The sequence below is a fragment of the Melanostigma gelatinosum genome (genome assembly GCF_949748355.1).
Source record: "Melanostigma gelatinosum genome assembly, chromosome: 16".
NCBI classification, from domain to species: Eukaryota; Metazoa; Chordata; class Actinopteri; order Perciformes; family Zoarcidae; genus Melanostigma; species Melanostigma gelatinosum.
The window spans coordinates 6,916,669-6,941,915 of NC_136649.1; positions in this window are offsets into that span (position 1 = coordinate 6,916,669).

The following is a 25,247-nucleotide window of genomic DNA, read 5'->3' on the forward strand; positions in this document are numbered from 1 at the left end:
CATCTTTGTACCTTTTCTTCACTCAGTTACTGTTTTGAGTTAAAAAACAACAACTTGTAGTTTCTATTTGAAAATGAAAAAAATGAATGACAAATTGCAAAAAAACGATAACCTCAACACCAATATTCTGTACTCAACTGTCATTCCAAACTTACTAGGATGCCACGGGTCAAGATCCTTTTATTATGTTCTGATGTTAAAGCTTTGTTAACATACATCAAAGTGTAGGACTAAAGGACACTATACTTAACACTATACGGTACATGCAAAAATGACACTGAAGCCAGAACAGAAATCCCGTAGACTCTGAAGGAAACTCTTTCTTGAAAACCCTTAGAAGTAAATAAAAGTACTCATTGTGCACCCCTGCCAGCATTACAATAGTATGCTTTCATGTTGTCTTATTATTAGTGATACTGATACATTAAGAATCAGAAACTGTCTATTGCCAAGTACATTACACATACAAAGACTTTGGCTTGGTGATTGATTCAGCTGTAAAACACAGTGCAATAGTATGACATCATTTAAAATAAAATATGGTAAACAAACAAATAAGAGTATGTTGTCACGTGTATGTTAGAAGAGAAAAGATGTGCAAAAGTATGAAATTGTCCTGGGGATGTACCGGTAAGTGTCTGAGTCAGTAGGGTTTCCGGGCTTTGTTGATGAACCCAACTGCAGATGGGAAGAAACTGTTTGTGGCGTGAGGTCTTGGTCCTGATGGACCGCAGCCTCCTGCCAGAGGGAAGGGACTCCAACACTTTGTGTCCAGGGTGAGAGGGGTCGGCTGTAATCCTTCTTGCTCGCCTCAGTCATGGAGGGACGGCAGATTGCATCAGCGTAAACCTCAATTCATACACATGACGACGACAGCAAAACACTCCACCACCCTGCTATGTACCACACAGACAGTCGAACACACTCATGTGTTGATGGTTCAGCATTTGTGATCAAACAAATGTGTACAAGGCTCACACACTGTAAGCCTGCCGTCAGCACACGGCCGTCCTGAATTCTTTTCAAGAACTCTGACTTTTGAGTGTCTTTGAATTGTGTGAATGTGAAGAACGCTCCGACAGTGTCTCCTCTAAGACGGTCCACTTAGTTATACACACAAAAAGTGGCAGAAGTTATTGTGTGAGAGATACGTTACAGTACTGCCTACTTTAACAACTCCACACACCTGGCCTGTCATTGTGGGAGTTATTGTCGGTTTCAAAAACAAGTTCAAATGTTGGTCGGACGCAGCCTCAATATTAGCTTTAGCCACTGGTCTTTACACAATGCTATTGCTGTAGTAGGACTACTCAGTGTTTTAAAATATTCCCCAACAGTGTTAGAATTAGTCATGTTCACAGACATTTTAAACGGGATGGCTCACTGAGAGCTGGGTGCCTTTTCATAACAAAGCTCCACGAGTGTGCAGTGGTGACAGACAATTCATCTGTAACAAATGATCATTCATCGACCAACATATTCCCTCCTAACCCCCACCGGTCCACTGAGAGCAACACAAACATCAGCACCGTCTGTGATCGGGTCTTTCTTCAGGAATATTCTCGCAAATGATCAGGAATCTGCTTCAATCAACGCCTCCACAACCCCCTAATGTCAGACAACCACCGGAGGAAGTTCCGATCTAAATTGCATCTTGTAATGTGTTGTGTTGGAGCTATTTATTTATATTGTAGTTTGTTGTCATTTATAAGTAGTATTGTTTAATTATTGTAGATGTTTCATAGATTAAGATTATTTTTCTCTTTAATAGTAATTTGTTTAGTTATATTATTTTTTGGGTAATTACTGTGGGCACCTGTTGCTATTTAAACGAGGAGAAAGATAGGACCAGCATGCACCGGGGTGGGCGTATAGTTTTTACCAGCTACACAGCAGCAGTGCACTGCACAGGACAGGAGAGACAGCACGACAGGAGTTTGTTTGCTTGTTTTATTTGAATTTTTTTAATAAATACACAAAAATGGAATCCTGCTTGGACATTTTACTCTCTTCTGGCTGCGTACGGATACCGACCACGGTGCATCAGTGGCGTTTGATTATCATTTGTTTAAGTTTGATTTAGCCGACAAATGGCCACTACATGTTGCATGAGCAATGTTTATTGTTTCATAGTTTTGCAATGACTTACTTGGACGTGTGCATATTGTATTCCTGCACAAACGGAAGAACAGTATTCTTTGCATTAGCTCCAAATTCATCTAACAACACATGAGGATCCATTTAATAGTCATGTGGAGAGCTTGATAAAAGTCTGTGGCAAATCTGAGAAAATAACCCAGATGATGTCATAGTGATGTCATCATGGTTTGGGCTCAGCTGCTTGGGCGTGGATGATGCAAATGTATAACAGCAAGTCTGCACTACAAACTGGAGTTGGATTTGAAATACTTGGGTGTTAACCATTCAGGAAGGATATTGTAAAAAGAGAATGCATTGTGGGAAATGTAGGATCCAGTGTTTTTGGAGCTTGACCTGTACAATTGACTAAAAGTCAGTATATATCCACCTCTGCTGGATATGGAAGTATGGACAGTGGCAAACAGTCCTCAGAAGTATTTGATTCCGAGCTGATCTAACAGAAATACGTGAAGGGTCCACGATCTCATAACAGCGCATTACGTGGTGGTAACATGTAATGTGGTAAAATGACGTGTCAGCACCACAGAAACCATGCCGATGGAAAGTCAACCTGGATACTTTTCTGTGAGGGACACACAAATCAAACGCATCCATGTGAATATGCAAATGACAAAGTATAAACAGTGAGAAGGACTATTGGCAATGAGTGGGAGGGGAGGTGGGCAGAACAAACAAACTGCTTGTAACCACGAGACTGGTCTTCGACATCGCGTTGCCTCAACGTGTTGAGTTACTGTCAAGTTATGTTTGTGACCTTTTTCCTTAACATACGTTAAATTCGAGTGTACATTATCAAACCCGTCCCAAACTTGACATGTTTGATGAGTGGCTTGAGAACATCTACATGTCAATATTGTGTCAAAGTAACTGCATAACCGACTGATAAATGAAATTGTTTCTGTGGTGCTGACATGTCATGACAAATTACACGGCACCAGCCCGTAATGCGCTGTAAAGAGGTTGTGGTCAATTCACATATTCCCGTGAGATCACTTTCTTTCTATCATTTCTATCCAAGTTACAAGATTAGGCTTAAACCTGTGGCAGACCTGGAGAAGAAATACAGTGTTGTCTACAAAGAACCACCTGATATGCAAAGACATAGAGGAGTCATGGTTAAATCAACACGAGCAGAATATAGAGCATCCTCTAAACCACTCCGTCAGCTGTATGTCAGAAGACAGCAATTAGTGACCTGAGGAATGCCTTAACTTGGTAAGGGGATTTAAGCAAGGAGAAGCTCAAAGAGCATCAAATCCAAAGAGAAAACACAAATACTGTCAATATCATGGAACTCATCGTAGCAGCAGGAGCCTTAATACAGAGAGTGATGGCTAGTTGAACTTTTTCCAGAATGCAATGCCAAATCATCTGGAAACACACTGCATGTCCAATTGAATTCATGCAAATGGAAACTCCTGGTAGATCCTGTTTCATAGTATTATAAACTGCTGGCTTGAGTTTGGGCATCTGATTAGCCTTCAAACTCATGGATCTATTACTCTGATGGGACTTCCTAGATTGTATTTTGTCATCTCACTGGACTGTGAAAAAACACACATCTGTTTGGGAAAGGCCTACTAGTTTGGAGTGGATTAAAGATTTTTACCCACCAAAGTGTCCCTTTACAACCACTGCCATGACTAAATGTGTCACAGTCCACAGTGTGCATGAGCCTGTCACTTTGTATTTGTTGTGCAAACTAAAATATCTGTAGAGTTTATTGTTCCATCTAAAACTTTGTAAAAAAAAGCAGTGTGTCGCTGCTAACAAACCATAAACTTAAAGAATGATAACGTATAACACAGGTGACTTCCCTCCATAGCCATAGCCATCTATCCAACAGTGAGGATAGTTTGTATGCTGAGAAACAGAGCACCTCTTCTCCTGTCCAGAGATCAGAGTCAGGATTGTGACAGCCCTCTTTGAGCAGGAGTCTGGTGGGTGGAGTCGGGTCGTTAGTGAGATTCAGTTCAGCTGTAAGAGTATATATGCTAATAGCAATCAGCCAGTCTCTCTCCCTCCTGTGGCCTTCACCTTGTTTGGGTTTGTCGTATTTATTTAGTTTTTCTTGCTTTCATTTTAGTTATGGAAAATAAAGATTTTTAGTTACAACTCTCCCCTTTTGTCCAGTCTAGAGCTGGGTTGTGAGAGGATACACTAACCTGTATGGGCAAATATTCTAAAAACTACCACCACACAGAACCCCATTAAGTAATGTAGCATTACACGTACACTATAAAACGCAGATCGGCAGAGATCTTTTCCAGACGTGGTTTGTGTGCGAGTAATTGCAGAATTGCGGCAGTGTATGGTTGATTGCGTGCAGCGTAATGTCTCAGGGAGACATCGATTATTGTTTCAATGTATGTTTTAAATCTCCTTTACTTTTTACTACTGAATTTTATTTCTTAAACTGTTTCTTTAATTGTTTTTAAATCTCCTTTTCTTATGTTTTGATGCTTTTAATGGTTTTATGTGAAGCACTTTGAATTACCTTGTTGTTGAAATGTGCTATACAAATAAACTTGCCTTGCCTTGCCTTACACTGTTAATACACAACTTTGTGTATTTGATAATAAATAGTTACTTTGGTTGGTCAATTCAATTAGTCACATTTCTGTATAATATTTGGTAGAATAACTGAATGGTTCACATGGCCATACAAGTTCGTTCTCATTCTGATTAATTTTCTCACCCAAAACAAACAAATGCATAACTGATGGCCTCTAAAATATTTTTCTAAAATCTTAAACGTACTCACAAGTACAGCTGATTACCTCCTACTTTAGAACTGGTGCCCATTTAATACTGCGCATCAGTACCCATCCATACCTTGAGGTAATGTAAAAACGTGAAATGCTCTCATGAGAGCAGTGTCTGGTTTGTCTGTTCTGGGCTGCTGTAGAAACATTGTGGACTCAATGGAGGAGGACAACCTCCCTCTGTGGATATAAATGGCTTTTTAAGATAACAAAAACATAATGATTCTTAGTTTCAGGTCATTTATACACTAATGAAAACATAGTTATGGATATTTTATTCCATTTCCAACAATGAATCCCCCTAACTGTTACACACTGTTCCCTGAAGCAGATAATAACTTTCTGTATGCTGATTCAGTTAGAAATTAAATACTTTAAGCGGTTTGCTTATTAATATGTAAAAGTACAAATTCCACAGTCATGTTACTCCATAAGAAGTAAAAGTCTTTTCAGCAAAATGTACTGAAAGTGTCAAAAGTAAAAGTACTTTGTACACATAATGGCTCCTGTCTTTGTTAATCTGATGGAATAATTCTATTATTTAGTTTTTATAACTAACAAATTTCCATTAGAGCATTTTAATGTTGAGGTTCATCAATGTTAGGCAAATTTGAGATACTTGTTATACTACAGGGTAAAATATAGTACTACGACTGCATCACACAGAGACACACGGCTACACATAAGCATGTCACGTGTTATGTAAAAAGTATACTAAGTATGAGATGTAGTGGAGGAAAAGTATAAAGTTGCATGAAATGGAAATACTCAAAGTAGAAGTATAATGTCAAAATTGAAAAACTTTAAGTTGAATCAAAAACTTGTAACAATGGCTATACTTTAAGTAACGGGTCATTCATTTGTTGTCTTGGAGAGGGCTATGAGTGGACCTTGAAATAAGGTTATTTCTTCAAGTCATGGCACGGACCTTTTCACATTTGCAAATCTGAACGAACATAACTTCACAATAACTGAACAACAAGTTTAGAAACAAACACCGGTCTTATACTGCAGTCTCATGGTTAACATTCCTGTTTGTTTGACCCACCCACCCGTTTGTACTACTTCAGGAGGTCGGAGCGTTGCATATTCATGTGGATGCTTTGAATTTGTTTGTCCAACATGAAAAATCGCTCTATTTGACATTCCACATTCCAATGGCATTGTTTCCGTGATACCAACATGTCATTTTAACACATCACGTGAACTTTGCAATTTTGAATCCAAAGTAAGTCACCTCCGTGATTCGTGCAGAACCAATGAGTTGAATCCACCACAGCGTGTTTCAGAAGTGGCTCTCTGCTCCGCTACAAGTGTGAGTTCTGCCCACACTCTTACCAGCTGTTATATGCTGAGGTTAGCACAAGTAATGTGGCAAGAGCAAATGAAATGCTGCCAGGATCCCTCTCACCTTCAACTTTGGGTTTCTTGTTATTTTCTACGCATATTAGTAAATGAGGCCTAATGTTTTCAGGCTGGAAATGAACAAACCTGTAATTTTGGTTCTCATGAAACTGAAAAGTCAAAAACCCGGGAAAGGGTCTTTAATGGTATTCCAATGGAACGTCAATAAAGGACTTAAGTTACAAGCTGCCATATCAACAGACGTCCACATAGCAAGACAAGTACATGTGTAGTTCTGTTCAAAATTTGCAGAAAGCAATTCTGCCTTTATTCAAATTCTCACTCTCTACAATATCTGCACATGATGCAGCATGGTTAAAGGAAATGTGTACGTAAAGTATAAAGACAAACATAAATCACAGGTCTGAGACAGGACGTGATGTCTCCTGCACAAAAGTCTAACTTGCTACATGTCCATCCACCACATCCTTACTTTCAGCGTCACTACATGAATGGCTCACCATGTCCTGCATTGGCACCGATTGGATTGGATGTAAATTGTGAAGTGAGGAAATCGTGCTGTATGGACTTTAATCCTCGAAATGTTGTGCTGCATTTCTTTTTCATCCTCTGGTGGTGTCTGCCTCTACTACTATGGTTTCTGTGAGCCTAGAACTACAGCCTGAAGATGCTGTAATTGCCATTTAACTCGGAATTTGAATTGTTACGTTTTTAAATTCGCAAAATATGATATGTCAGGCTGACTTTTTGGGAAACTTCTACAAAATAATCCATGGCACAATCATCGCTGCTTGCAGCCTTTATGTATCTATAGCAGCCAAACTATTAGGAGTTATATCAATAAATAAACAGTGTAATACCTTTAGCTTCCAAGTAATGATTCTTATTTGAAAGCCTTCACACACTAGATGTGTAATATCAGAAGGCAGATTGGGGGTCCACTAGCTGGCTGTGTACAGTGATTAATGGGGCGGTTCGTCTCTGACTGACAGCAGAGACTATATTCCTTACCCAGCTGCTGCTGGAGGATTAGGATTTGCTGACATTGTGGTTTGCTGTGTAGTTTAAGATGAAGAGCTGATTACATCTGTGATGAAAACTGGAGAAACTGGAGAAAGCCTCGAAACTCCCACAGAGGCTTCCTGAGATGACCGCAGAGAATTTTCTCGTGTGTTCCTGTGATTCATTGAAAAATATTTGACGCCGTGTTTTTCACCATGTTTCTCTCAACTGTGTGAACTGAAGTGTCATAAATGGTGTCGCGTGGGGTTTGTGGATAAAATGTTTGTCCAGTTTGGCTGGGCTGTAAAATGACTTTGTATTTGCATGGCCTGTGCAAACTAGGACGCGTTACATGAAGCCTTAGAACTGTTTTCAACTGATCATCGGTCTCCAAACCCACACTGAACACAGTCATTTTGGACTTATTTTGTACTTTTGCCTCATTGGACGGAGTATCGTGTTATTTCTTGTGAGAAACCATGTTTCAGCCAAACCTCTGTCTAAGTAGTAGAGAAACAAGGGGAAACTGTACAGATGTGCTCAGTGAACACTGCTGATAAGATTTCTGGAGCATGATGACGGAGCATAGTTACCAGTTTTGGGAACTAATATGGAGAGGTGCATTTGAGTGGCCTTGGATCAGCCAGAATCTGTATTTAGCTTGAGTGTTTGCCATCTGTGCCTAATCTGAAAAATATGTAAAGGAGACTTTGGAGACAGTGAGAGAAATAATTTGTTACTTACGAAAACAGGGACTTGCCAAATACCATATAACAAGAGCCGCTGTTAAATGGAGCATCATAATGTCGGAATGTCCAACAGGAACCTTATCAGACACAAGCTCCTTCACTTCTTCAGAGCCAGCCCACATCAGACCCATAAACAAACTATTCGGTGGATTTGGAGGTGCAGCTCCTCATTTTTGGCAGCTGCTCCTGTTCTGCTTCACATGACATTGATACATTTGAATCAAGGCAACCTGTTATAAGTAAACTTTATTTCTCAAAGCCAACAGCAATAACATGTTTAGAGCTTCCAGAAATAAAACATGTGGTCACAATTAGGACTAAACATACACTTGATTCAAGAGAATATGCATACTTAATAATTTTCTCATAAACATCTCATGAATCTGAAATAGTATAATTAATGTAAATAGGTTACAAACCACCTTACATTGCAATACAAATGTTAAGATACTTGATTTATGTGACTTGTTTAAAAAGACACATGGAATATTAAGATTCAAGGATGGTTCATGAATAGATGAACAATGTAGAGTGTAATAAAGAAGTTTAACGTGGTAGAGCCATCCATTGGTTGAGGGGGGTCGGATCACAGGTATGTCAGCAAGTGACAGGCAGAGCGTTGACTTTTTCCTGTCGCTGAACTGAGGAAGTTGCGACATAAATTTGTCAAGTTTTCGAGAAGTTTTGTGCTGATAAATATGTAGTTGGTGTCTTCACCTGAATACTCGTTCTACGTACCAACTAAAAGTAACGAGGTATTTCCACTCCAAGGCGGTCCAACAGTTATCTGTGTGTGTGTGAGCTGGTTTGGTAGCTACCACACTTTAATGTCATTGCTCTTTTGATTAAAGCAGACAACCAGTTTGGACATTCCATGCTCCCAAGTGTCTCACAAGGCCTGCAACGTATTTTATTTTATGCTGGCTTGTGTGTGTGTAAAGGTAATGATTCTAGCTGAAGCTAATTATTGTTGCAACTCATGTTATTTTCGTACAAACTGATTTTACCTCAAGGGAAGAATCGTGTAATTGAAAGTCAGGACTTTCGTGGTGTTTTAAACGGCAGCTTTGGTTCCGATGCAGGCTTTGATGATCATTTACACATCAAGGACAGGTTTTTCTGTTTCTCTATTGCAGAGCACGTGTCATGCCAGCAACAATGTATTGGTTTAATAAGGACTGGAGCTGGAAGTCAGGTGTTGGGTGTTGGTGACATAAGAAGGAATGTTCTGCACGGCAGAATCCTGAACAGCTTCCAGCTGCCAATTTTCAAACAATGCCTACTTGTCAAAGAGATACTTTTGGAAAACACCTCATTCTTCTGCTGCATTTTGGGATCACTTTCAGTTGCCCGAGTTGGACAATATGGCTTTTGTCTGACTTTTTCTGTTTCTTCATCTCCCAGATACAGACAAGAGATAAGACAGAGCCAGAGGACAGACAGACTGAGGTATGGTGCTAGAAGTTGTACATGAGGTAATCCACAGCAAAGGCAGCTGTCACTCACTTGCTGTTCAAATAATTTCTAGAGCAAATATAAAGTGAACCATGTGGATAGTAATTATTTACCGGAGTATAACAAAGACGGGGATGATTTAATACTTAATAATGATGTAAATTGTAAGATGTCATGTCCATGGTCAAAGTTATTTGACCCCGTTGGATGTCCAGCTCATCATTTACTGTTAATTTAGTTTGAAACAATGAGAGATAGTGATGTGCTGTGTTCTGGCAAAAGCTCATCTGAAAAAGAATCTGAGAAAGTAAAAAGTAATAAGGAAGTCACAGTTATGTTACAGCGAAACCGTAGATAAGGAAACTCAGGATGACGTGTGAAGAGAAAGCTCCTTTGTTTACTGCCCCCGTACCATGAAAACAACACCGCCCTGTATATCTTTTACAGTGTAATGACATTCTGAAGCGTACCTTCCTCTGTTCCAGGCTTGGCACTTCAAAAACTATAGTGTTTTATAAGTGTTGCAAATCATATGTATTTAAACGAAATTTTTTTTTTGAAGTGTAAGACTTTGTTGTTTTACAACTATTATACAATTATGACCAATTCTGTCAAGAAGAGGATGAGATGATTTAATTATTTCCCCCCCCCATTCATGTTAGCATAGGGCTAAACCGTTGGGCGTGGTACTTTCAGAGCCTTCTGTGGACACGCCCCCGTGCTTATATTTTCCCAAATTTGCCTGGCTGCTTAATAACACGTTTTTTGATTTATTTTTGCTTTACCCAGATTTGAAGTTTACTGTCCCAAGTTCAGCCATGCTGTGAGTGCGTTTCCAGATAGGACTCTGCAGACAAGGCTGCTGGTTTGAACAGCAGCGCTCCACGTAGTACGTGGGAGGAACCAACATGTTCAGTCGTGCATTTCCCTGTCAGAGTAAGAAGCTGGATAAAAAACAGGTTCTTAACACTGCAGCGCTCTGTCAGTGAACACATACAGGTATTATTTTAAGACTCACCATCAACCAACTCCCCAAATTCCTTATTCGCTCATAATGTGTGTGTGTGTGGTGTGTGTGTGTGTGTGTGTCCCTTGTCAGTCATTTGCAGGTAGCACATTTCCTCTCATTCAGAGAGCCTGCTGCATGGGTGCAGACTCTCCTACACAGATCGAATGCTTTTTTTGATTTGAACCCTTCACTGAAATAAAGTAATGTAATTAAAAAGACCAGTGTTACAAACGAAAGTTGTGCAATCCACATTTGCATCCACGTGAACCTGTAAATTATACTTGCTGACGTCACTGGGCTGTGATTTGGTTATTATACATAGTTTGAAAAAAACATCTCATTGCATTCAAAATATTACTTACGCAAAAGTACAAAAGTATGAACATAAAACTATACCCGGCGTACGACAATTGATGCATTCATATCCCATTCATTAATGTTGCTAACGTGTGTCCATTTCGTAGGCTGTACGGATTGTAAAGCACTTTGCATTATTGATGTAATAACGTGGTCATCACTTTAATGTTGCAGCTGGTAAAGGGGGAGCTCATTCTCACTACTTTATATGCTACTAGTTTAAATTCATAATAATGAATAATGTATAACTTGATTATATTTAGTTATTATTCTCAATCTGCAAATTAGCAGAAGTTATTACATATCCATTAACATCTGAGTTTGGAGTAGAGCAAATTTTAATATTCAAGTACAAGTGCTTCAAATTTGCACTTTTGAACAGTACTTGCGTAAATGTGCTTAGTTACATTCCTCCACTGTTGACACAAATACATTTAATAACTATATACATAAAAACAACAACAACTATTCATATTTTTCTACTTCACAATTGAGAATGAATCTGGAAAACAAATATTTGGGGATTTTCAGAACTTTGTTACATTTCTCATACATTCACATCTCTCTCTTAATAAAACATATTGGAGTTTTTGTTGCAATTTTTGTGTCCACATTCTGGGGTTAAATAGCAGGACTAATATTAACAGTTTTCTGATAGGGGGCATCAAGTCAGACAACACTTAAATGCTTTTTTGTGGAAAGCGATGATGTGTTTTGTTGTTTACGTAATACTTGTTGCCAATGACAATGGCAGTAGAAGACCTCGTGCAGCTCCAGTGTGAATGTATATTGTCACATGTGGTGCAAAATGTGCACACATTCTTCACCTTTATTCAGGAAGATAACGAGGCCAGATACACGTCCCTCCTGGTTCTGTTAGCGTCATTAGGACGTCTCAGCATCACAAGCAAGTGCATTCAGGTCTGCACCCAACTGTCCTGACACTCCCATCAAATGAAATTCAGGTCTCGGCAGTTACCTCGCTGAGCTGTGACCTTATACTCATCTCTAGAAATAGGGCTTGAACGGGCAAACTTGGAGAAGAATTTGTTGCTAAAACGAATGCTAATTTTGCTTTCTTAACATTTAACTTTGCTCTTTCATTAAATATGTACATGTATTTTGACGTCAACATCACACTACAACCCCCTCCTTTGAGACGGTTTTCGAATATGCTTGTATAAACAATAACAGTGAGTCAGCCATGTGAAGTATTTGCCTGCAGGGTGGATCAGACAGACAGCACAAAACTCCTTTGTTTCATCTGGAAGAACAGAAGTTGTATTGTGGTTAAGCTGTTTCGCTGCGAAGGAATGTACTGTTGAATGAAGCCAATTGAAAACACACACACACACACACACCTGTTTTCATTGCAGATAGCGTCATTGCTGTCATTATGACGGCTGCTAATTGCTCTGGATGCTCAGAGATGAAGATTTATGACTTATTTATGGCAATAAAAATGTTCTTACTGATGAACTGAAAAGGCAGAAGGAGTCTTGTTGAGAAATTCACTTGTCATCTCTATTCTTGCTTCTTTTTGCCTCACGAGCTACTTCGCCTTAATTTAAGGATGATGATGGTGGTATGTGGTTCATTGAGTAGTGTGTGAAAAAAAAAACAGAACTCATTTAAATTCATTGTGATTAAGATTATTTCAATTTTTATTCATAAAAAAAATGTATCTGTCTGTTTAGTCAACTTAAAGCTCTCGGTTCAGGAACGATGCTGGCCTCATAGTCAATGTGTGATTGAAGGAGAGACATGGCGTCTTGACCTTTTCAGTATTTATCAAAACCTTAACCTCAAGTATCAGTTTAAGTGACATCCAGATCTTTCATTCATCACCACCATCTATATTTCCACTTGCATACAAGAAATACTGGAATCTGAGGAGCATTGCCATGAAATGTACAGAACACACTCATGCTCCCAAAGGACCAACCCCTCTGACATAATGACCTCATGGCCTTCTCTCCTCCATCCATTATTATACAGCAGTCGTATACAATATTGTGATGTGAAATGAACAAAACAGCTTTTATGGTGCTACCAGCTTTTTATTTGTATTTTTTAGTGTTAATCCATTCTTCACTGTGTTCACACTGAATTGATTGTCCAGACACTTGCTGTCAGTTTCCCTCTCAGATCACTGGTAAGCAGTTAGTTATGCATGCCTGCTGCTCAGTGATCCCGTTGATGCAGAAGGTTAACACAGGCATTTGATCTTGTCTCTTATCCTACCTGTGATGAAGATGAATATTGATCCTGTCATATACACAGGAAATGGAAATGAACATTTTCAGATCTGGTTTACAGTGAAAGCATGGTGAACTGACCTCACCCACGCACACGTCACCATGTTACCAAGAATCATCATATCCTCTTTTTATACAAAAACAAGTGAGAACAGTCAGAATGCACATTTAATTGGGCGGCACGGTGGCAGAGTGGTTAAGATCACTGCCTCACAGTAAGAAGGTACTGGGTTCGCTTCCCAGTCAAGGTTTATGGTTTCGATTCCTGGTACAACCTGTGTTGAGTTTGCATGTTCTCAGCCGTGGCCGCGTGGGTTTCCTCCGGGCACTCCGGTTTCCCCCACCTCGGAAAAACATGCAAGGAATGAATGGTGAATGCTTGGTGTGAATGCGAGTGAATGCTTGGTGTTGGTCGGAGGGGCCGTTGTGCACAAATTAGTTGCCACGCTTCCGTCAGTCTGCCCCAGGGCAGCTGTGGCTACAGACGTAGCTTACCATCACCGGTATGACTGGGCGAATGGTGTGCATGGATCCTTGTAAAGCGTCTTTGGGTACCTAGAAAAGCGCTATATAAAATAAAGGATTATTATTATTATTAATTGAAAAAATATCTTACAATTGTGTGTATGAAACAGCTCATATATATAAAATATATATATGTATAAAATTGAAATATTGAATATGTTAACTATTGAAAATTAGGGGTGGGAATCGCCAGAGATCTCGCGATACGATATTATCGTGATAAGATATTATCACGATACTGCGATATATCACGATACTGCGATTTTCTTAGTATTGTGATAACATATATTGCGATTTATTACTTTTTTCAACTTCAAATGATGTCCCCAAAGTAAAACTGTGTCAACATGTTTTATCTAATAAGATAAAGTTTTCAGTCTGTTCATCTCACTTCAATCATTTTTATTGCAGCAAAATAGCATTGTCAAGCAGACAGACTGACATACAGACTGACAATGTCATAAATGTTGCATGAACCCGACAAACTGAACAGTTTGTATTACTACATAGTCAAACTTAACTAAATGCAAACGTGTGGACTCAGTATATGAACTATAACTTATATAAGTAGGACATAAGAGTTATATAACTCGGTATAACTTGTGATGCGTGGACATCGAGGGCAGAGAGACAGTTGTGCGCTGCACTCTCCCCATGAGCCGGCTACTGTTGGCAGATTTAACCCCGTTGTGAAGCCAGATGTCTCTATCTTTGTTTTGACCAACTTCCTACCAATCACACTGACCTCACCAGAAAACAACTCTGCACCATCTAGTGCAGTGATTCTCAACTGGTGGGTCGCGGACCGGTTTTCAGCCTCTGCCTGACAAAAAAAAAAACAGTGATTTTATTTTGAAGGGCATTTTTTATGCAGCAGAATTATTCCAGCATTTACGGCACTTGTTCAGCGGTGCAGGAAAAACACTGACCAATGCGTTGTGAATCACATCACGTGATGCAGCTCAGCCAATCAAATATGAGTATTCTGACAAGTTTCCTGACTCGAGTGAGATGTACACACACACCGTGACACACGAGGGAGAGACGAGGACATATGAGCAGAGCAGGACTATTTATTGAGGTGTGAGTCGTGAAAGTCAAATCATAGGACGATCTCCAAAAGAGAGAAATGTCCAGAGAGACATGAGTCTGTCCAGTCAAACACTAATTTCTCTTTTTAGAAGATGAGAAAAATAGAATATTGTGGCTTTTTCACTTCACCCTGAACGAACTGAATTTAAAACTGCAGGGCAATTCAGTGAACATTATTTTGCTAAAATGAATTTCATTAAGTAATTTATTTTTTAATCCAGCCATTATTTTACTTGAAATGAGAAGAACATTTATTCATGTATTTCTATGTATTATTTATAATCCATCTTTATTTGATTTGACAGTTGTTTACTACACAGAGACGTTACTACTACTAGACTTCTTGAATGTAGATATAACCAAATTATATATATATAATGTGGGTCCTGCAGCCAGACCAGTTGAGAACCACTGATCTAGTGGACTGAAAAAGCAATTGATTTGATTTTTCCAAAACAAAACAATTTTTTTTTATCGTTTATGTATCGATATAATATCGTGATACTGTGCTGTGTCGATTCCCCCCCCCCCCCACCCCTATTGAAAATGCATTATGTCCACTATAATTCTTCCAAAACCACAATGAGCTCAGAATCTGTGTCAAATTTGGATATTCCATCCTTTTATGTAAAAAGGCAGAATGTATCTAAAAGTATGAAAGTTATGAATTTAAAAATAATTGAGCTGAACATTTTGATGTTAAGGAGTTGAGTGCCAAAAAGGCGACATAATAACAATAAAGATTTCTATTGTAGAAGAACAGAAGTTGTGAATGCTTCCTCCACACAAGTTACTCTGACTGCATAAATTAATAACATTTTTATGCAGCTGCACCGATTTTGCATGAATGCATTCATCATTTCTACACTGAATATGAACAAAATTTGAACAGATACCTTGTCCAAAATCTCTTAAATATCAAACCTACTGTAAAAACGTTTCGGGGGGCTTGAACGACTGTGGCTCAGTGGCAGAGCAGGGTCGTCCTTCAATCAGAGGATCGGCGGTGTGATCCCCGGCTCAGCTAGTACATGTCGAAGTGTCCTTGAGCAAGATACTGTTCAAGATTGATCATTCGCGTTTTGTTTCAATTGTAGTTTTCTTAAATGTTCAAATCTAACCTCACAAAGGAATGTACACCCTACACATTGAATGACCATGGCTAACCAACAACATCTCTTTGCAAATGAATGTATATAATATGCTAGGATCAACAATGATACAGTGGGGAGACACAGGCTGGTGTCCCAGGCCTACCCCTGGTACTGGACACCCTACGCTTGCCTCCCTTTGAACCGTTGGCACGGGCAGAGCTGAGGTGGCTGTCGGCCAAAACGGCTTTCCAACTTGCCATCACTTCGGCAAAGCGTGTAGGCGAGCTACATGACCTGTCGGTGAGTGAATCATGTCTGAAGTGGAACTCGGGTGTCACTTTGTGGCCGAATGCAGCGTTTCTCCAGAAGGTGCTGGCACGGTCATATCGAAACCAGCCTATCCAGCTTGCACAGTTTGACCCTCCATCAGGAGAGGTCAATGCTGCTGTGCCCTCAGAGTTTATGTAGAAGCTACTGCACGCATACGGCGGTCAGAGGAGATCTTTGTGGTGGGCCTAAGAACTTCTGTGCTGTCTTTCAAGACAGCGCCTTTCCCCACTGGATAGTGGAGGCCATTGGCTATGCATACAAGGCGAACGGCCGTGCTCTGCAATCCAGAGTGAAGTGCCAGTCTATGAGGAGTGTCTCATGGGCAACACCGAGCACATTCACCAGATACTACGGAGTAAACGTTGCCACACCAGTCTACTGGGTGTGGTTCTTCGACCAAGTTCCTTTGCTTCCGCTGTATGAGGTATGTACTTGGGATTCCTCTTGACTCTGTTGATATAACTCATCCAGGATTAAATAAAACTATGGTTCTTTGAATCCTGGATGACCGCCAGAGTTCTTGGTCACTCGCGAGGAGATGCTGTAGGACTGATCTCGAGAATTATTTGTGGCTTTGTGTGTGTTCATTATATATGTATGCCATCAACTCTTAGAATGGAACTTGGGTTCAGAAACAGCAATTGGAGACATTTCTGTCTTTATTTCCTGGTTCAGATGCTGGTGACATCTCCACAAACTGTTCAGCTCAAGAGGCTGGACCGCCACTCTTGTTTGAATTTTGTGGAGCTCAGAAATCTGAGCGGTTTTATTTGATAGTTAATTGTGAAATGTAATTGTTTTTTCTCTCGTGCTGCTGTGCTGAGCAGACTCGGAGGGAGACCAACTGGGACAAAGCTACCGACTAGCTGAGCTAAACGTGTCACGATCAGGCTTTGCCTTGTGTGTTCTGTGTGTTTTTCTGTAGCTCCTCTCTCTACCTGTCAGCCACTCCCTCAGCACCAGTCTAACTCCCTGCATGGCCGCTTGGCAGAGGCATCTCCGTGCCACTCCCGGTTTGTCACGGGGCATGATGGAGGACTCAAATGCAGACCAGGCAGAGCAGCGTGAAGCAGGCGTTTTATTAAACACAAATAGGAATATTTACCAACACAACAGGGACTCTAAGCACAAGAGACGAGACGGGAAATCAAGCTGGAACGAGACATGGCAAGCAGCCAGGGACCCCAGGAACAAGACAACCAGGCGGGTAGAACACAATGATCTGGCAGAAAGTGACTGAGAGGCAGGGGTTTAAATAGTGGCTAGAACAGGTGAGGAGAGTTGTGCTGATGAGGGAGTGCTTGATTAGTGATCAGGGACAGGTGAAGGGAGTTGGACTGGTGCTGAGGGAGTGGCTGAGCAAACTTCTCAAGGAGCATTCACAAGACCATACCCCAGCCTCTGTTGGGTTTCTTCATCCCTTCATCACTGACACCTTACCAGGTGGAAAAAAAATAAATGTCAAAGTTCCATTCCTGTCCAACAACTGCCCATGTGTAATCTGCACCTATGACTGACATTCAACCTAACCCACCCATGAATGATTGAACACTTTTAACAGACACAATTCAAGCCTACCGGAAGAAGGGTTTGATACTAAGAAGATATATTTGAGTATCCCTTCAAACATATTTTTACATGAACTGAATTGCTTCAAGCAGAGTTAAGTAAACATACAGCAGTTTGATTCATTTTAAACATTTAAAAATCCTGAAACTGCCCTCACTTCTTCCAAGCGCTTTTAGACTTTACATTTAGAGGTTTTCAGAGCACATAAAAGACTGAACGAGAGAGGATTGCTATTTTTGACAATGCACTCCATCCCACTCACACACCGTAAACTATACGCTGTACAGTATATTCATTTGATTCCCACCAGGGCTGCAATCTCACCATGACGCATTTGGTCCTGGGAGCCATGTTGCATACCTCAGGCCCTTGTCTAAACAGGAAAAGAAGTTTGAATCAGTAGTCCTTTGTAGTGGATAAGTTTGGCGGGCAGCCAGCAAACTCGTCTTGGTGTAACAGCTCAGCAATGAGCGGGGAGGAGGAGGAGGAGCTGCTGAGATTCAAGTTGAGGATCCTGATCTAATGACAGACTGCTTCACTGGCTGTTTACATGTGCTGAGGATTCTGTTCTCAACCTGTTTTCTCATGTAACCTGGATCTGGCCTGACTTGTGGAATCAGGGGCACACTGTGTGGAGAAGCATTGATATTCCACTCAACAAACATGTCGATTTCAGAAGTGAAATATTTCATCTCGGTATTGTGCATTATTTTTAAGGAGAAATAGTGCAAAGTGGATTATCCTGCCAATAATTAGCTACATTTATGTCCGCTTGGAAATTACTCGACGACTCTGATAAATAGAGGCCGCTGCCTACAAACCAGCAGCTGTTAAGCTATGAGTATTCTTTGAGAGGAGTGTTGAGAATGTTGTGTTAGAGATATCTGATGCACACCCACAGCCAATCACAACTGCTCCTTGGCCATGGTATGAATGTGCAAATAGCACACAATGTGAAGACTTTGAAGCTGCAGGAAAGTTGAGGGGAAATGACAGCCGTCTTTTCAAGTGTATCACATGTGGATAAATAAAAAGATAAGATTTAGATAAGACTGTTTGTTACACATATTTGTTGCAATATGGTTTTCCCGGGCAACATGCAAATCAGAATGGCCCCACTCAAATCCGAAGTGTGGTGTTAATACATCAGTAAAGCACCAAAAGATCAACAATGTGAACGGATAAACGACACTACGAGCCACAGAAACAGTGGAGGTCGACCCGAGTGTGGAAGCAGAGTATATAGAACATAATTCCTCTAGTCACATAAACTTTGTTGCTGTAGGGATGAGAGGCCTGTTTTAGATCTGACACACACAGCTCCTGGCAAGGGAATACACTTGTGGAACTTCCGGAAGGTTCCTTCTCCAAAAGCCTTGTGTTTTGACAAGGAATTATTTTTGTGAGCCACTGTTTGAAATGTGGGACTGTGCACACAGTGAGTCTGCTGCTGACACAAAAGGCACCGGAGGTGTCTTGCAGTTGTCAGGTGGTTACTTATCGCGCTGACCCTGCAATTGATTTTAATTTGATGTTGAAATGATTGTGTGAGAGTGACACTAATATTAAGTCATGTTACACCCCCTCCCCCTTGTGTTTGCAGAGTTTACTGGCTTATCAGGGATACAGTGCCTTGTAAATAAACTGAAGAAAATACGTCTAAGCCAGAGAGCTGGATCTAATTTTGATGAAAGACACAAGGGGAAGAAATGTACGACAGCAGAAGACCATTTTGTCCATAATGCTGCCAACATTTCCAAAATAAGAAAAGACAACAACGAAACAGAACATGTTGTTTGTGCCATTTCCCAAAAAAGAAACAGTCTTGTTGACATGATGTGGTGTTCTTATTTTTACAGCATATCACACCTCATAAATCCACAGCCAACCATACCAATCACACAGGCAGCAGTTCATGGGGCCCGCTGCAGCCTTATAAAGATGCAAGCTGTACGCTGTAAGGACCAATATGTCGGTGTTGCCCTGAGCAAGCTGCTGCGGGCTATTTTGAGCTCACAACACAATGAGAATAAAATGACCCACATAATCAGGACACATTAAAGTTGAAGAAGGGTGGACTGGTGTTAATGCTCAATATTACCAACACAGGGGGAAGGACATGCTGCAGATACTCTAGTCTACAGTATGACATTAGAGTATTTTATTTTTCACAACATCACTTTCCAACCATAGCCTGTTTACAAGAAGTGGACATAACCATCGTGACGTCATCCATTGGTTTGTGGACTGCCATTTTGAAGCCTCCAGTTTGACGTTTAGGCCGTCGCCATCTTGGCTTTTTTGCAACCCGTGAATGGAAGTGATCATGTCTGCACTGAGGAGGAGGGACTTAGACACCGTATACGGCTCTGGTAGAGACCTGTCAATCATAAGGTAGCCCCGCCCTAAAGCGTACCCTGCTTTATGGTCTATTTGACTCTAAATGGAACATTATATGCTTAATGAACATCATGCTGAGACCATAAGCTAATGTTTACAGTCGGCTCCTTCTCAATCTGACTTCTTTTTATCACCAGAGGAGTCGCCCCCTGATGGCCATTATAGAGAATGCAAGTTTAAGACACTTCGGCATTGGCTTCACTTTTCAAAACCCGAGGTTGCCGCCAGTTTCTAACAGCAAAAGGTGCAAAAACTTTGAGAAATCTGAAAGTAGAGCAGAAGTTGAAACTGTGTTAAAAGATGCTGAAAAAATATTTTTCCATTAACCTGTCATCAACCATTTGAGTCAAAGCAGTGGCTGTTAAACATTTTTCTGTAAGTAGTAATTAAATTATGATTGGAAAAATAAGATTGAATCTGTTCTTACACAATTATTTCCATTACCTTAACCAGAATTACTTAAACTTAGGCCAATAATTGGATTTAGAAAATAGAAACTTTTTATTTTTGGGAATTTGATATTTTTGTATTTTTTTCACTACAGTCACTTATAATATGTGACTATCAGTGCAATTAGTCAACCTATGGGTTTTTGGCAGCCTAATCTTACTACTCATTAACATAAATTCAACTTTAGGGACAATCATTTTATTGAATAAAAACAAAATCCCCTCCACCTTGTAAATAATATATTGATGATCTATCTATTATGTCTAAGTATTCCATTATAGTTTACTTTAATGTTTAATTTTATTAATTCTCATAAGTTTATTTTTCTTATCAATTTATTAACACACTTCTTTAGATTGCAGTGATTTAAGACTTCATCAGATTGCTGTTAATTATGCTTAATCCCTTTCCTTCATATGTTCCTTTAATTCCTTCACCAACCATGGGGGGCTGACGGTCCTCATCCTAAACTTCTTCAATGGTGCATTATAGTCTAACTGTCATTCAAATTCCACTGAAAGCTTGAAACGCTTCATGTGTATCTTTTTGTATAGAACACATTTGACCAGTTAACATTTTTAACATCTTCCTCATATCTGGCCTGATCATTAAATTATTAAATAATCTTCTCATTCCTCTAAAACTAGTGAAGTGCAAAGAAGTGATGGTCACTACAGCCTATTGGGACAGATATGAATTTAAAGCAAAACTCTGATGTGTTTATACAAATGTGGTCAATATAAGTAGCTACACGAGTGCCATCACTCTTTTAACCTGTTTTAGTTGGTTTCTTAATAACCAGTGATAGTCCACAAGCTGCAGATGCACTCGCCATTTTCATTCATCTACATTAAAGTCTCCCATAAAGTACATTTCATTCCTTCATTTTTTCCAGATACCACTTTTTAGCACTACGGGGACTCCAACAACATTCTTTTATGGTTTAAGATGTTTCAAGCAAACTTGTAGACATAGGATCTAATGTCAGCAGATATTGTACAACCGTCTATTTTTAACCAGTATGACTTTGAAAATAGAAAGCTCCTCCATATACTTTTGTATACATATTATATCCATGTATTATCAATGATGTATCCTCAAATAAAGAATCCAAATGAGTCTGATACTGCCAATATGTGCAGATTATTTAAAATAGTACATCATCTACTTCGGTTAATTTATTGCTGATACTAAATATGTTTGAATCAGGTGGTAGCCTCCGGTTCGGCTTTAAACCTGCATTCTCTCTAATGTCCAACGGGGCGACTCCTCTGGTCGTATAGAAGTCTATGAGAAAATGACTCTACTTCTCTCTTGATTTATTACCTCAGTAAACATGAGTTTATGGTCTCAATCTCCAGCTTCAAGTTTTCTTCAATACAGCACGATGTTCATTTCGTAAATTATGGTCCATTTAGAGTCAAATAGACCATAAAGCAGAGTATGCTTTAGGGCGGTGCTACTGTGATTGACAGGTCTCTACCAGAGACTTATACGGCGTCTCTACGTCACTCATCAGTCCAAAAATGCTCACTTCTGTTCATTGGTTGCAAAAACACAAGATGGCAAACAGCCAAAATGCCAAACTCGAGGATTCAAAACTGCAGTCCACAAACCAATGGGTCACAACGACTTCGTCCACCTTTTATATGCAGTCTATGCAGGACATGATATATAGGGTGTACGCCTTATCACTCTACCACTGAAGCAGCAAAAGAAGGAGAAAAAACAAACTTCACTTTATATAACCATAAATCATGTCTTACCTTAGGTGTTTTGTAATCAAAAGTTGTGTTCCAGGGTTTATCTACTCCAATATCTCTAGACTGTTTTGGGGTTGATTTCACATGTCTCTTTTCATTAGCAAGGCATGGAGGAGCATTTTCACACAGCCTCCCTCTCTTTTCATTAGCAAGGCATGGAGGAGCATTTTCACACAGCCTCCCTCCAGCATCAAAGAGCCTGTCGTCAGTCTTCCATGAAAAAAACAAATGTCTCCATCTGGTGGATACTCTTATTACTACACTAATTCCACAGGCATTACTACGCTTGAATACAGATCAGAGTAGGCCACGTATACGAATGAGATATGGTTTTCTTTGAATGGGAACATGCTCGGACGGCTCATTGATTTGTCAAAACAAAAGTTGAAAACCGTTGTATTTGGATGGAATTCATTCCAATAGTTAATGAAATGAGTTAAAGTTTCCCGAGAACATTTCTAATGGTACAGTTGTTACCCAATTGAACCAAATTGAAAAGGCAGCGTTGTTCAGAATGGTGTTGGGGCAGTGTAGGGGGGCTTCTCCACAGTTCTGGCCACACCAGAGGGCCAGCTGACCTCTACTCTGTATGCAGACTCTTTATTGTCCCGGATAAGGCCGATGACCATTATGTCGTCTGCAAACATCAGGAGTTTAAAAGACTGGTCCCCTGCAGTCTTTGGTGAAGAGGGAGAATAGCACACATCCCTGCCCTGAGCGGCCCCAGTGCGGATGGATGTGATCCATCTTCACCAGTTGATACTGATGTTTCAGGAAGTTTGTAATCCACTGACAGGTGGAGGCTGGGACATTGATGGGTGAGTTTGGAGCAGAGGATGTCTGGGATGATTGTGTTGAGACTGAGCTTAAATCCACAAACAAGATCCTTTGCATATGTTCCTGCAGAGTCTAGATGTAGCGGGATGTAGTGTAGTCAGGTGTAGGAAAACTGCAGGGGGTCAAGCAAGGGACCTGATGTCCTTCAGGTGGGTCATCACCAGCCTCTCAAATGATTTCATGACCACAGACATCAGGGCAACTGGTCTGTAGACATTTGTTCCAGTGATAAACGGTTTCTTGGGGACCAGAATGATAGTGGATTTTTAAACAGGATAGGAATCACACAGCTCCAGTGATCTGTTAAAAGTCTGAGTGAACATGTGGGCAAGCTGGTCAGCAGACTTCAACGCAGGAGGCTCTTTATCCCGTTCCATCAGTGCCTCCCACTGTTTACAACACATAGGTTCCTACGGAGCTGTGGTTTGGGTTCAGTACAAAAATGCATGCCTCATGCATACCTCTGCATTTCCACCCACAATGCCAATTTGTTTAGTGGTCTGCTGCTATGCTTGTGTTTGTTGTGCTGTCGTGGAGGAGCGGGCAAAGAGGTGACAAATGTGCACTTCAAATTCAAGTACTGACAGCGTAAAGGACTCCCAGTGCATCTCACAGTCCATTCCACCCAATGCCAGTGTCAGTGATGTATGGCCTGTGAAGAGCCCGACACACACCCTGGCTCCTTGATGTGTTGACCTGTTGAACCCTGCTTAAGAAATCCCTTTTCAGTGTCACTCTTTGAGGGCCTTATTCCCAGCTCAGTCGCAGTCATAAGGTAAAGGCGTCAGCTAGGCGTGGACGGGCAAGCAACACTCACACCACTCGCTTCATGTTTGAGTTTCAGTGGCAGAAAGTCAACATGTCTGAAAAGGGAGTTTACCAACCAGTAAGGACACTAAATAACTGCTTTCATCTGAGTTCAAAAGCAACAGTTTAAAATCAATATTTAGTAAGTTAAACTGTTGTAATACTGTCAATTCAACTCTAAGACACTCATGAATTATCAAACAACTACCTCTGGCCACCTCCTCACCACTCCCAATCGACCCCCCATCGTCACTGAGGATGTGCAAAGTAGATGTGAGTCGGCTCTTTTAAAGCCAGAAAGGCACTATGACTAGACGGTGTGTCCCCCTCCTGCCTGAAAGTCTGTGCTGACCAGCTGGCCCCCATCTTCAACCGATCACTGGAGCTGTGTGAAGTTCCCTCCTGCTTCAAACGCTCTATGATCATCCCGGTCCCCAAGAAATCCTCCATTACAGGATTAAATGACTACAGGCCCGTCGCCCTGACATCTGTGCTCATGAAATCGTTTGAGAGACTGGTGTTGAACCACCTGAATGACATCACAGGCCCCCTGCTGGACCCCCAGCAGTTTGCCTACTGGGCAAACAGGTCGGTGGATGATGCAGTAAACATCAGTAAATATCCCAGTGAGAAATTTTGTCGTTATATGGAATTAAAGAGCACATAAATCCCTAACCTCAACATCCGCAGGGCTCAGGGGAAGACTGATTCTGTCCTCTTCATTGTTGTGGTCACCAGTGAAATCTAAAGCCTGAGGTAGATTCTAAAATGTACAAAGCAGTTTCAACTATTCCCCACCTTAAAAGAACATAATCAGGTAAGACATTTAAAATAATAATACACTTGATACATCCAAAGGGGGTAGCACATATGTGCCATGAGCAGACTTACATCCAAATGTCTTCTTTTCAGTCTTGAACAAGGTATTGTAATAGTGTTGTTTGGCTCCAAGTACAATTTCTACTTGCGTTTGGACATTCTAAAATTCAAAAACAACAAGTACATCATTAATAAAAGAGATAAATAAATAACAAAATAGCGAATTTAAACGACAATAAATTTACTGCCTGAGCCACTTAAAACCACTAAAATACACTTAATTTATAACTATAATATTTTTTTTGAATACAATTAACTCGCTGTTTGGCAACTAAATGCTTGGATCACAGTACCAATATATAGTGTGACATAAAATCAGTTACCCATTCGGGCAGTGGTCCCCAACCACCGGGCCGTGGATCATTTGGTCATCCCATGACC